Here is a 14,843-nt window from a genome sequence, read left to right on the forward strand (position 1 = left end):
CCGCCTGCCCTCCCGCCCGGGGTCAGGGGTGGGGTGGGGGCCTTCCCGGGAGGGGTGTCTCACTCCGGGTGGGACCCCAGGCAAAGACCCTCTCCCCTTCCCCTTCACGATGAGTGAAAACCTGTGGCTTTTTGTGCGTCTTTCCCTCCCTCCTCAGGGCGGTTGCGTCAGCCTGGGGCCAGTGGGAGCTGATCAAGCCCTTTCTCCCCATTTTGCCTTCGCTGGGGAAGGTCGGCAAAGAGGGGGGGCATCTCTTTGAACCCTCAAACTGCTAATACACCGCTTTTGAAAAAAGCCACGCTGTCACTTAGTTAATCAAGGGCCTGATGGAAACTTCCAAGCATTTGCACCTGATGCCAACCCCTAGAGCCCCTATAGGGAAGGGAGACCCTTCCCCACCTCAGTCTGCTTCTAAAAAAAAAAACTTGGTCCTCCCAGCCCAGTCAACTAGCTTAGGTTTTGCCTGTGTGAGAAAACCAGACTGCCTTTGGAGTAAGGAAGGGGTGAGGGCACCGCAGAGCCCCCTCCCCGCCACCTGCCCTCTAGTGGCTGCGCCAGGCTGGGGGCTACTGCATGCTTCCCCCTCAGGCCCACTTTTAGCTGCTCCCTCTGGGTCTCCTCGCCTACCCAGCTAGAGCCAGCGTTCGTCCCCTTGTGCCTTTTCTCCCCTTCTATCCTCATTCCAAGCCCTGTGGCTGCTCTGAGTCCCTCTGCCTTCCCTGCCTTAGGCTGGAGACCAAGGAAGGGATGGAGTCAAAGGTCCTGGGCACACTTGCTTCCATCTCAGACCAGGACCCTCTTCTCTGTCCCAGACGCTTCTCAAACTGGGAGGCCTTGTGGGCACCTCTGAAAAGCTCTCCTGCATCAGCATCCCTGCCTTGTAGCCCGTGGCCCAGGTGTGCCTTTTTGCCCTTCCCCTCCCCTTCAGCCTCCCCTCCCCTTAATTTCCTACAAAATGACCCTGCCCCCAATCTCTCCCTTCTCCTCTGAGCCAGCAGAGTAACCTTACCCATCTATTTGTCCTTTCAGGTGCTCAAACCTGTCCTGACACCTGGAGGTCTGCATGAGGGGTGGCCACCGGAGGAGGGGGTCTCAGAGGTCACAGGAGCTGAAGGGTCCAGTCAAGTGAGCTCTGGCATCCCAGGTGAGTGCAGATACCTCGGCCCACCGCCCCTTGGCCTAGGCAGGCCCAAGGGCCTCCACACACACTCCCCACTTGGGGATGAGACACAGGGAAGCCAAGGATCCAACATTGAGGACCATCCTCAATGGCTTAGTCTTTGGCAAGGAAGGCACCCATCATAGATGACATAAGGAAAGACACAGTACCCCCAGAGTCAGGCCCCCTTCCTGTCTTATCCCCATCAGGAGCTGGGCCTTTGTGTTTGGAGGTTCCCAAGTCCCCATTAGGAAGGGGAGCAGGCCTCACTCAGTGGGGCTCCCAGTTTGCTCTCCACTCCCCACTTTTGGGGCTACTTCAGGCCTCTCAGGGGCCCAGGAGAGGTGCAGAGTTGGGTCATTTGCTGAGTTCAGTTTCTCCAAGGAAACTGAATCCTTGAGTTACGTCTCCTTAACTGAAGTTCAGCATAGGATAGATAGAAGTTTTAGGTTATGGATTTTTTTTTTGAAGGGAACACATTAAACTCGAAATACATTTACTTTTTCTATTAACCTGCAAAGTCCTTTGCTACAGAGCTTTTGTTTAGCTGCCTTTCTGAGCTTCCGTGTCATGTTAGATTCTTGTTGGGGAATGTAGTCCGAAGCTTGGCAGGGAATTTTGAAACCCCAGGGTTGTTAGATTTATGAGGAAGGGAGAAACTAAGCGACCTGGCTAATCCCTGGATGTTACGTGAGCAAAATGTAGGAAGCTGTTAGCAATCTTTGAGGGAAACTTGAGGCTCATGGCCGAACTGAAGCACATGGCATGGAAGGCCTCCAGATCATCACAAAACAGGCCCATTTGCTCTATTAATGAAATGACTGCTACGTAGATTTTGTAAAATGTCTACATTTTGAGAGTGGAACCCAAATAATAACTAAATTGGCTCAAATCCTCCATAATCCCACCATAGAAAGTGGAGGTAAGGTCTTCAAATCATTGGCTGAGCCTATCTTTTTAAAAAACTCCCCTTTGAACATAAGATTCTGAAGTTTTCATCATGTTAGAGCAATAGGGTTGCTGTTCATTCAATAAATTAACATCCCTCCCTCTCCCCTTTAATTGCTATCTCAATTGCAAGAGAAATCTAAGAAAATAACATGGGGGGAGGACTTTTGTGTTTTGTTTTGTTTTGTTCTAGCTGAAGGGCAATCTCTTCTGATCATGTTTGAAAAACCTGTCCATGGGTTAAACCTCAAACTTAGATATAATATGTAGTATGCCAAAGCTGGAAAGTGCTTTTGAGGCTATGTAAATTGAAACCTTTGTTTTACAAATCAAACAACAGAGGTTCAGAGAGGTTAAGTGATTCCATCAAGGTCACACAGCTGGGGCTCGCTCAGACGCCGGTTGTTTATTGTCTCCTCTGGGCTCTTTCTTCCTCACTAAACATTTTCTACCACTACCAAATAATACAGATAATCCATAAACACAACCCAGAGCATTGTAACAGATTCCCTTCCAAAATGACTTGCATTTACGAAGGGGGGGGGGGTGGTTCAAAGAAGAGTTTACTGAAAGGATCTTCTGCAAGTAATTAGCATTCTGGGGGTATCACTAGGTTAAGAAGAGCTCTCCTCCCTTGCCTCTGACATGTCCTAGACCTCAGAGTCTTCCTGTTGGCCTCAGTTTGCCGAGGGAGTTGTTAGCACAAGAAATTTGCTGTGTCACAGAATGCGTCCCTTGCTCTCTTTCAAAATCTCTCCTAGGAGCAGCTCTGTGAGGACTAGGCCCTCTCCCTAGCCCTCTCCTCTGGGTGGCAGTTTGAGTCTCGCCTTTCTTGTCTGCTGGGTTTGATTGTGAACTGTTTGGAGGGGAGGGAAGGCCTGCTTTGAATTCTCCAGGATTTCCTAATTACTTTACAAGCAAGGAAGGTCCTCAAAAGGAGCTTTCAACCAAGCAGGCCTGCTCATAGGAAAGCTGCTTGGGCTGGCCAATTTTAAGCTTAAGATTGACTGCCACCCCCTAGATCTAACTTCACTTAGTTTAGCTTTACATATTTCCATCAACCACAGCCATTTCGATACCATATTAATCATGTCCTCAGCACATAGGAATGATAGCCGTGCTGTGTGTGCTATCTCAAACAAATTATTCTGGTGGCCTTTTCCATAGACTCTCCTGCTGTTCGCTCCCCCACCTCCCCTTTGGGATATGCACTAGCTGGCAACTTCTAACTAGGAAATAAGATGCGTTTTTTTTTTGCTTAAAAAGAAATGGATTGGGAAAAGGAAAATGAAATGGAGTGAAAGATATGATTAAGTTAAAAGGCAAAAAAACACCAACTGGCAGTGGAAAGAGTTAAAACAGCTAATCCTACTACTTAGGTCCTGACTACTTAGGTTCATGACCTTGAAGAAGCAGTTATATCCTTTCTAGGACTCAATTTCTCCGTCTATAAAATTAGATGCGTTAGAGCTCAGACCCTTCAACCATCCATTTATTCAACAAACATTGAATGTTTTTTTTAAAAAAAAAATATTTATTGAGTCCCTACTGTATATCAGGCCTTATTTTAGGCATTGGAGATATAAGTAAAATTTTTTCCCTTTGATAACCTAATGAAACTATGGACCTTCTTCCCAGAACAGCAAAACAAGAAAAAAACCCCACAGATATTTTACATACAATTTCAGGGAGTTAATGACTTCCTTAGGCTCCACGAACCCCAATTTAACATTTTTTCATCTAGTTCAGTGGTTCTCAACCTTCCTAATGCCGCGACCCTTTAATACAGTTCCTCATGTTGTGGTGACCCCCAATTTCATTGTTACAAATTGAACATAATTAAAGCATAGTGATTAATCACAAAAACAATATGTAATATATGTGTTTTCCGATGGTCTTAGGCGACCCCTGTGAGAGGGTCGCTCGACCCCTAAAGGGGTCGCGACCTACAGGTTGAGAACCGCTGATCTAGTTAATCTCTAAGGCCTGTATTTTACAATATCAAAGTTTGAAGCTTAGGTTGCATCTTCAAATCTTGATTTCTAGCTGTTCCTTTTTTTTTTTTCCTAGTAGCATTCTGTTGCATTTTCATCAAGCATTTTGCGCCCCGCCCCGCTTTGAGAACAAATACTTAAAACTTAGTTCATACTTAGCAAAAGGCTAGAATAAATCTTGAACAGAAAACGAGTAACTGAAAGGCAAGGTGGGCCTCGAGCTGAGGGACAGAAGCAGATGAGAAGTTTCAATGACCAAGCTAGCCTGGTTCTGCGTGTTCTTGGCAAAGTCCAGGGGAAGTCACAGCTAGATGGGGTGGGGATTCCTTGAGAAGGAAAGGAATGGTGCGTTTGTTGCATTGTTAGTCTGGTTGACTGGTCCAGACTGCTTCTACATAGCACAGCCAGGGGCTTTCTGGCAGCAAGTCAGTGAAGGAGAAATTGGAAGTCTTTAAGCCCAAAATGGATACGGAGAGGTCACTGTGCAAAGGTGTCTTCCTAGTTCCCAGCCTTTCAGAGGCTCTTCCTTTCCTGCAGGGCCTCGGAGTTCCTCCTGGCAATGAGAAAGGCCTCTGTCAGGGCAAAGGGCATTTACTGACGATAGCAAGGGTCCATACGGATGTAAACTTTATTTTCAGGGGGAGCTAGATGCTCTTAGTCAACACTCCCAGGGTGCACCACCAGTGGAAGTCTTAGCTGGGGGGTTACCCTGGAAGTGAAAGGCCCAGATTAGGATCTGCACTTGCAAAGATTTTGTAGTAGATTGTGGGAGGACAGGGTGAAGTGTGTGTATTTCTACTGAAGCAAGAAAGCAGCAGATTGCTGCTGCTGAGCCTCAAGTATAGAAAATCCATCTATGTACAACTGGTTCTTTATGTTTTCTCAATTTCCTCGTCTGTAAAATGGGGATAATGACAGCAACCATAAGGTTCTGGTGAGGATTAAGTGAGATTATACATAGATAGTGCTTTGTACCTCATCAGTGCTCATAAATGTTAGTTATTGTCATTATCATCACTATTATTATTATTAGTGTGGGGTTTTTCCTGCTTGATACTTATAGCAAGGTTTATACAAGGTTTGGATCACAGAATCAATAGTCATAGGGCCAGAGTTATCCCCTGCATGACAGATAAAAGATAATCTTTTCTGGAAGCATCTGTCCATTTGCTCCATAGTCTGCCAGTACTCAGGATTACCCGGCTAGAGCAAATCAGAAGAGCTGAGGGGAAAATCTTTTTCTCTCCTTTATGCATCCCTACACAAAGATTATCTCTTTGTAGTTTTATTTCCCTGTAATTCCTTTCTTTTAAGTTATTTTAAAAATCTGTTGAATTTAATCACAATTGTTTTTGCAAATCACTCTATACTTTTTTTTAAAAGTTTTGATTAGGGGGAAAAAGCAGTTCGCCTAGGACACTTGCCATTTACTTTTTACTTTCAGCTTATATCCTAAATTTTCAGAGCTTAAATGACTCCCTCCAAGGAGAGAATAAAGGAAAAATAGAAGGACAAGAATAGATAACACTATTTGCTGTCATAAATGATATTTTCTTTTTCCTTTTCATACATCCAGGGAGGGGCAAAAGTAGGTTTACATTGTGAGTATGTGAAATACAGAGTTTATTCTTGTATTATTATTTATTAATGATAGTATTAATTTCCATATAAACAATTGTAAACCTACTTTTGCCCCACCCATATTTTACCTTTGTTCTTTCCTTTTTCCAGATTCATTTTTTATGCCCAGGCTTATAAATCTTTTTGTCTTCTCTTCCTTTTTTGTTCTCTCCCCCCCCCCCCCCCTTCCCCAAAACAATCTTAACTCGCCTCTCTTTGATGCACTTAACTTGTCCTATCAGGCATTTCTTTTGTCTTGGCTGCAAATTGCAGGGGTGGTCATGGGCAGAATCTGATGTGGTCTCTATGTTTTCTGGGTAGCACTAGGACAAAAAGGGCCAGGGCCACACTTGTACCCTCGAACCTGTCTAGCACGTTCAAAGACATTTCAAAGGGAAAGGAAAATATGGTTTTCTGGTTTTGTGTATTTATTTTATTTAATTTTTATTGAGACTGGAGCCTTCTGCACAGACTTTTTAATTGCTTCTATTCAGTGACTTCTCTTTCTTTAAAACAATAATTAAAAAAAAAAACAATAGAAAGCTCAAGAACATTTCAAACGCCATCTATAAAGTGGCCCTTTGCTATCTCTTCTTTGTAGCCTTTTAAGGGGAGGATCAAAGCAGCATAATTTGAGGAAGCAGTAACACCTAATGGCTGAGAAAGCCAGTGAGACCTCGTTTTACTCCCCAGTTCTGCTCTTTTCAGCTGCTTACCCTTGAGCAAATTCTTTCTCTGAATCAGTCTCCTCACCTGTAAAATGGGGATATTCAAGGACCTATTTCATAAGGCTGTTGGGAAGATGAAATGAGATGTCAGTAAACTACTTCCGATATGTAGAATGGACTCACTGATATGAACTGTTATTAGTAAGACAGGTCCCTACAGAGCCAGGACTAGAGATAGCCCTGGATGAGTTGGGAGAGTTGAAAATAGGAATAAGGAAGCAGAAGGGTTAAGTCACTAGGAGTCAGAAGGTCAAAGATGAATCTAAAATCAAGGAGTGTCTGGATCATACCATGATTTTCCAGATGTTGTGAATTGGTCAGAGAACTGGTCTGGAGCTGAACAAATACGTAGTGAGAACATGAGGGAGTTTGCTCAGGGCTGGTCATTCAAATTGTAATTATTTACATATACTGCATTGATCCCTTAAATATCTCAACAAGCAAATTAACCCTGTAAGGCAGTCTTAAGCCCAGGGTCAAATTGTCTTTAAGGCCAGATCTTAGGTTAGTAGAAAAAAAAAAATCAAATACATTTTTTTTTTTAAGTTAAGGAGTCTCCTTTACCCTTTGAATTTGTGGCAAGAGCACTGGGTTGGGGATAAGAAAAAGAGCATAAAACCTACTTGCTAGAGGTGGGGGTTCTATGAACCAAAGTGAGTTGTCCAGAAAATTCTTTTATTTCTCAGCCGATTGAAGGGCAATGAGCAAATGGGCAGCCTATAAATTAATTAAAAAGGAAGAGTGAATCAGATATAACCTCCAAACTTGATCCTTTAGATTTCCACCTTCTGAGCATTAACACCACGTTTAATGAAGTCATATTTACATAAAAGAGGACGACAGTTTCCCCTTAGTGAATTTCCTTATGCCTAACTGTCTTTTTAAATTTTAAAATATATGTATATGATTAAGGGAGCACAGAAGCTGTCATTTATAATACAATTTCAAAAAGAAAGAAAATTTTTTTATTGATAGCTTCCAGAGTTAAATTTTGCTAATGAACATGTCAAAGAATTAAAATGAAAATATTAAGGAAAAAAAACATTTTAGTCAGTAACACTAATCTAATATTTTCATGTATTTGCAGACTTATAAAACCTCCAATTCATAGATATTTCCCTTTTAGGAAGTTTATCCAGAAAAATAACAAAAAACCCTGTTTCATAAGAAATATTTGCATTTCAATACAAAGCAATCATGAAAACAGTTGATATCTCTTTAAATAACAAACAAATACTTTAAAAATACAGATATAAGCTTCTTCTTTTAGGATGAGCTTTTACTTTTGAATTTAATTTTCATGATGATTTAGAATTCTGAGCAAAGGGAAATCTTTTTTTTTTTTTTTAAAGGGGGGACCTTTCAAAATAAACTATACATTTTTTTATGATTGAAAATCTTCTTTCTCAGTGAACTACCCCTTAGCTACTCTGAGATTTAACATGAAATTTTGTTTCTTTTTTTGTTTGTTTTCTGTAGCGTCTACAACACTAAAGATAATTTATCCCAGTAAATATTATCAGTTAACCAAAGTTCAATAGCTAAGATATTTTGTTTATTAATATAAAATATTAATTTTTATGTGGCACAAAATAAATACAACTTCCTACAGAGATATGTAATTTCATTAATATGGTTATTTTTGGGAGATATGCTGCTTTCTTCTACTATTCATAATTCCTTTCTTAATTTGAAAATAATGTAGTTATAAATATAATTTTTAGTCAAAATATCTTTCCAGATACAATTTTAAACGAAGAGCACTTTTTTTTTTACTAATATAAATTTTAGGAGTTTATGTTTTAGTACTCAGCTCATTTCCTATCTCTTTTCTTTCTGTATATGCTGCAAGAATTATAAAATTTTAGACGTTATTATAACACATCAAAATAGATTGTTTTATTTATAGTAGTCATACTTATAAAAAGTTAATTATACATACATTAATAGGAACTGTTCATTTATTTACTGTTTGCTTTTTGGCAAAAGTATTTTTGTTGTGTTGTTTTCAATGTAGGAGAACCTTAAATAAGTTAAAGTAGTAGGTTCTGACAGTTGCTTCAGGAGTCATATTAGAGAATAATGAAATGGAATTTATGGAAATCTCCAGGAATGATTATAATTCAAAAAATCATATATCCAAAAAAAATATGAAAACCCAGGTTACAGAATTGCTCTAAATTATATTCTTTCAAGATTTCACAAATCGTTGTTTCTCATACCTTGCATCATGCCCACCAACCTGTTGCATTTAAATGTACTATGTCTGCCATAGAAAAGAGAATATGAAACATGAGGTGATTAAGATAGATGTCCATATACACAAGTTTTTTCATTCTTCCTGCTGCCTGCTAATATGCAACCTTATGGGGGGGGGGGGTGGTTTATAAAGCTATCTTACATTAAATGGAGGTTTTTATGGTATTTAGAAAGGGAGGTTGATGCTTGTGAATTCTCCTTTCTCTTCAAGGGGGTCAGAATTATATTTTTGATGTCTTGTGCTCTTGGAGGCTAATATATATTTATTGAAAGCAGGGAAGGGAGGCTGTGATCTTAAAAGATCCTGAAAGGATGAGGGAGAAATATGACACTAGTTAGAAAGGGACTAGGAGGGGACAGGGTAAAGAGAGCGACAGGGAGTTTATTCTAACACCTTAGCTGAGTGATGTCACCAAAACCCTGAAGTTGCATACTGGACATCCGTCCACATGTTGGTAATTTCATTATGGTTATCTTTTTGTGCACACAGGCACATAGGCACACGTCTCACCTAGGAGGCAGAAGTTAACCATTTGTATCTGAAGGTATCCTAATGTTAAGACATAGTCATGCTGGCTGACTAGTATGCTAGAAGATATGAATTCTTCTGAGTTTCATTTAAAATTAAAGTGGAGTCTACCACATAAATAAGCTACATATTGACATTATTTTTGACATAGGGTAGTGTTTTGTTTTGTTTTCAAAAGTAGGTTGCTCTCAAGTCTGAGATAAACCTGGCACCCTTTTGTCTCCTTAAAAAGACTGACATGGATCTGTGCTATCAGTGCCTGACTCCCTTTCAGACATCTTTCAACAAAATGTTCATCTCTATCCTTGAATATAGGGAAATCCCAATAATGACATAGACAAGGCACTCTCTGGAATGCTTTAGCATCAGAATCATGTAAAAAAAAAAAAGACAATTGTCAAATTTCTAAATCCTGTGAAAAGAGAAAGAGCACTGATTTCATTTTCTCTTTGTAAGCTACCTTGAGATCTTTAGCAGGAAAGCAATAGGTAATATCATTCGAACCTCCTTGTTACTATACTGTCATTAGTACTTTGTCATTAAAACATTGCTAATGAGCAAGAAGAAAATAATATGTATATAGTAGGATAATTAAAGAAATAAAAAGGGAAAAAGAAAAAGTAAAGAAAAAATCCTGACCCCCAGGAAATTAAAGTTAGAGGACTATCTGAGGTAGATTTAAACATATAATATAAATATGAAATGACATTTTTCTCTGTGCCGGTCTGCAGGAGCACATATACATAAACTCAAAATTTATACACAAGAGGTATTTTGTAAATTGATATGTCAAGCTTATTTAAAACTTCAGTGCTGTTAAATTTGCCCATTATATTTTGGTAAATATAGAAATCAGTATTCTCTGAAAGAGATTTCTTTTTTTTCCAAACTAGAATCAGTATTGAAAGGGGGAAAGATCAGTTTCTCCTTTACCCTGATAATTGGATTAAGGGATTTCTGAATCATAAAGATAGTCAAAATTTTTAAATCTTAATTATTCCATAATGATACAATCCCTGAAAAAGTTGTAATCATTTTTAAATACCCTGAATTAAAAAAAATACAACTTGAGGAAAGGAACTTTCAGGGGAAAAAAATGCTAGCAATATATACAAAACCAAACAAGAAGGTTGAACCTATTTTATTAATATATTGAAAATATAGATTTGGGGGAAATGTTGTTTTGGGGGGAAATCTGCAGTAAATAAAATACTTTTGAAAGGCATTCATTGTCGTGGAAAAAAAACTTTAAAAAAAGGATACGAAAATGTATGAGGAAATTGATCTTAAAAAGTATTTCATTGATTTTTTTTTTTGCCCCAAATTCTATTAACTGACTTGGTTTTCTTTTTCCTTTTTAAAAAATTGTGTCGATTTCACAGCCTTGGTCTCTAAACTGTGCCCCTCTTTGTAGACTGGCTTGGTTTGGCCTTCTCAGAGCTGAAGAACTGACTGTATTTAGCCGGAAGGTCCCTGCATCTCCCCTGTTTTCACTAAAAATATATTATACTGGGGAATATACATTAGTCCTTGTTTCTCTTTTCCCTCTTCTTTCTGGATATTTTTTTTCTTCTTCAGAATTTCACATAATACCAGCCCCACTATCCCCAAAAGTACCCAATCAAAAAAAAAAATTTCTTGGTCTCCTTTTTTTCTTTTATTTTTCCCCCCTGCAGAATAAATACCTTTTACTTACAGCAAATGAATAGTCTTTATATAATCAGGGACTTTTTTTATTGGGACCACTATGGCATTTCTACATTTGAGATCCATTATTATACAGCCCTGGGTAAAACAATCATAGTGGAAATTTCAGAACTGCACAAAGTAAATATTTGATAAAAACAAAGGTGTGAGTTTGACCCTGACCCTAGCAGCCAAAGAGCCTGTTTATTCGTGGCTTTCGCTGACAGGGGAGGGGACAAAGGATTTCGGGTACCTCTGGGAGGCAGAGATCCATGGTAGGCCCCACCAAAATCAAGCCAAACGTTCTCAAGGTTATGTTGCTTTTTGAATATGCACAGGCTTTATCTATAAACTGCATCTTTTCACCCTGCCTGGGGGGAGGTATATAGTCCAGTCTAGTTGATGGTTTTGAAAACAATAGTTGAATTCAGATCAACTGGTTATTAAGCAGTCAGTGAGGTGCTTTCATTGATTATCTGACAAAAATCAATTGTTACCTTCTTCCTCTGCCCCTGCAGACGTTGAGGCAAACACTGTTAATTTACTTATTCATGTAGTCAACAAGCTCCTTCTGGATGATTAGTCAGATGTTAGATGTAAATGAAGAGAACTTGCTGGCTAACGTTGTTCATTGAACTCTATTGGTCTGTGGATTTTTTTAATGAAATTCTTCATTGTAAGATTAACGTATTTAAAATGAACCCTTATTGGTTTCCCAGTAACAATAACAATAGCAAAGGTAACCCCTCATGGGGAGTATCCAAGTGATGTTTTTCCCATTTAGGTATCCATTTGGATAAATTTTAAAATCCCTTGAAAATATACTTTTATGGATTGACAGCTTTCCCACTGTCTCCCAGATGCGCCCACAGAGAAAACATTCACTGATCTATTGCCCTCTCTACATAATGTCCCATTTATTTTTTGGTGTTTACAGATTGGCCTGAAGAATAAGTCAATTTCCAAGGCATTCAGTATAGGCTTATTCAACACTGAATTTTAGGATTTTATGGAACTGAAGGACCCTTGGGATCATGCAAGTCCAAATTCCCCAAACTCCCCATTTTATAGTACAAGTTAAAACTGAGACAAAGTGAGGGGTACCATTCTGCTTAAAGTCCACAGACAATTAGTGATGGAATTAGAACCATGAGTCTGATGAGGTCTGGCTCTGGGCAGAATAGAGATGAGATTTTCAGAGTTCCTGGGTGAGGCAAAGAAAAATAAGCATAAGGGGGGGAAAAAGATGTTCTTTTCTGGCTAGGGCATTTTTCTAACACAAACTTATCAAAGACTAAATATTTGTCACCCTTTCTCTAGGCCAGGAGTGAGGAATGTCCGGCCCGCAGGCCATATAAGGCCCGCAAAATTATTTGGCCCGGCCCTGCCAAAGCATTAGGGGTGACTTAATTAAATGTTTGACCGAATATAGCAGGCTAATTTTTAAGTTGATAATTTCGTATGACCCTTGGATGATGTCATAAATATCCAAGTGGCTCTTGGCAGAAAAAGGTTCCCCACCCCTGCTCCAGGCCATCCAACTGAGTTGATCAGTCTCACCCTTTTTCTCATTTCTTCCAAGTCCCCTAACGGAGACATAGTGATCTTTTTGTAGAGTAACACAACCAGCATTTATGAACACCTGAAATGTGTGAGCACGCTACTGCAAGTTAGCAACAGGATACATGAGATGATGTCTATGAAAGTGCATGGCACCCACAGTAGATGTTCAATAAATGTTCATTCGCTTCCCACCTATAAGGACAGATGTCAATCAAGACAGATTTAAACAGTGTCTAATACAAGGCAAAAATGAATGAAGTCCAAGTAAGGTCAAAACAAATTGCTATGGCACCGACAGGAAGGGAGGCTAATTCTGATGGGAGTTCAGGGGGGTAAGGAGCATGGGAGCTATGTGCCTGGTAAGATGAGTAGGATTTTGATTGAAAGATCATGAGTAAAGGCATGTCTGGCAGTGGGAACGTCATAATAAAGGTCTGGAGTGGTGGTTGCATGGTGTGATCTGGAAATGTCAGATAATCTTTTAGATCACTGAGTGATTGCAATGATGAAGAGGAAAAGAAAACTACAAAGACAGGGGCCAGATTGTAGAGGAAGTTGAATGCAAAGGACATTGTACTAAATTTTAAAGGTATTACAGAGCCACTGAATGCTTTCAGCTAGGGGTTGATCTGTAGTTGAGAGTGGTTTGGAAGAGCAAGAAAATGGAAACCAAGTCTGCTCAAATTAGTTCTGATCATTAGGGAAGACCTGATTTTTTGGTATTGCTTCAAATGAAGACAAGACATTGTGATGGTGCTTGATAGAAACTCAATTAGAGTGTCACCATTAATGTGATTAAGAGCCTGGTGGTCTGAGTAGTTACATGGGCCTTAGTTAGGCTTCCCTGTAGAATTCAGGGCTTCTAGTACCAGTCAACGCTCTCCAAGAAGCAGCCAAGTTACTGGGCATCCTTCTCTGTGTGTGTATCCCTCCTGGGAGGAAGAGGTTCATGAGCTTGGGTGAGAGAACCATGTCCAAATAGCCAGTATCTTCACCCAGAGTTTTATGTTATACTAGAGGCCCAGCGCATGCGTGGGTAGGATCTCTAGGCCTAGCCCGTGATCAGGGCCATCTTACGCCCACTTGCCAGTCCCCAGTCCTACCCCACCATCACCTCCCACCCGGTTCCTATCGCCAGTCCCTAGTCCTACCCCGCCGTCACTCACCCGTTCGCCATGGGGTGATCGGAGCCTGTGGGCAGGGGCGCCATTATGGTCGCTGGGCTTTTATTATATAGGATGTGTTGGGGTCACTGATGTTGCTTTTGAATTGCATCTGCAGATTAGGTGGCACCTCCCCTCCCCGCCCCCCCAGTATCCTCCCTCTAAAAGAGGATCAGTTTCTTGAGCTGGGCTCTTTTTCCCTCGAAACCTGGTCTCTGTGAAGTTGATTCGCTCTGTTTGCATCTCCTTTTCTGCTCATGCCAGCCCATGCCATTTGGAAAAGTGTCTTTTCTGTGGGAACCAGATCTTTATTCTATTTCACCCCCCCCCCCCCCCCCCCCCCCCCCCCCATTCTTGCCTGTTTTCTTGCACCCTGTGCCCACCTATTTTCTTCTGCTGCTCCTTAGTACTCACATCATTGTCCCTAAGTCCTTTCCTCTCAGTCCTCTTGGCTTTAACTACCCTTCCTTTTGAATTTTTTAAATTTATGGATTTGAGAACAGAGAGCAAGAGTGAGAGCAAGAGAGAGAGAGAGAGAGAGAGAGAGAGAGAGAGAGAGAGAGAGAGATTGATTTGTTGTTCCACTTATTTATGCATTCAGTGGTGGTTCCTTATATGTGCTCTGACATAACCTGGGCGATCAGGACGATGCTCCAACCAACTGAGCTACCAGGCCATGGGAACTGCCCTTCCTTTTGAAACTTTTCTCATACATACATCTCAGGTCTCTGCTCTGATGTCCATGTAATATGCCTTCAGAGTGAGGTGTGACAAGTTAGGCAAGGGTAACCCCTTCTAGGTGTGCAGACAAGACTCAGACAGACCTCAGAACGATGTAGGCGAGTAGGCCGTCTGTGTATGTGTGTGTGTGTGTGTGTGTGTACAGGTGGTATAGTTATCTAGGAGGTATATGGGTCTGATTTCTAATATCACTTTAGACAATATCATGGTTTATGAATTAAATGGATTTTTTGTTAGTAAATAGCACATATAATCTTTTATTTTTATAATATTACTAGAGGCCTGGTGCACAAAAATTTGTGCACTCGGGGGGGAGAAGGGGTCCCTCAGCCCGGCCTGTGCCCTCTCACAGTCTGGGACCCCTCAGGGGATGACCACCTGCTGGCTTAGGCCCGCTCCCCAGGGGATTGGGCCTAAGATGGCAATCAGACATCCCTCTGGCAGCCCGGCAGC

The 14,843-nt window shown here is 40.8% G+C and overlaps 1 long non-coding RNA gene across 1 annotated transcript in view; it reads left to right on the plus strand.

Moving 5' to 3' along the window:
* Positions 1-14,843, plus strand: part of LOC106726851 — a 43,844-nt gene that overhangs the window by 7,242 nt on the left and 21,759 nt on the right. Inside the window, exon 2 of the long non-coding RNA XR_001362966.1 lies at positions 1,030-1,144. This is a non-coding gene — a long non-coding RNA (uncharacterized LOC106726851). The remainder of the gene's footprint in view (positions 1-1,029; positions 1,145-14,843) is intronic.

Source organism: Myotis brandtii, unplaced genomic scaffold (genome assembly GCF_000412655.1).
Source record: "Myotis brandtii unplaced genomic scaffold, ASM41265v1 scaffold324, whole genome shotgun sequence".
NCBI classification, from domain to species: Eukaryota; Metazoa; Chordata; class Mammalia; order Chiroptera; family Vespertilionidae; genus Myotis; species Myotis brandtii.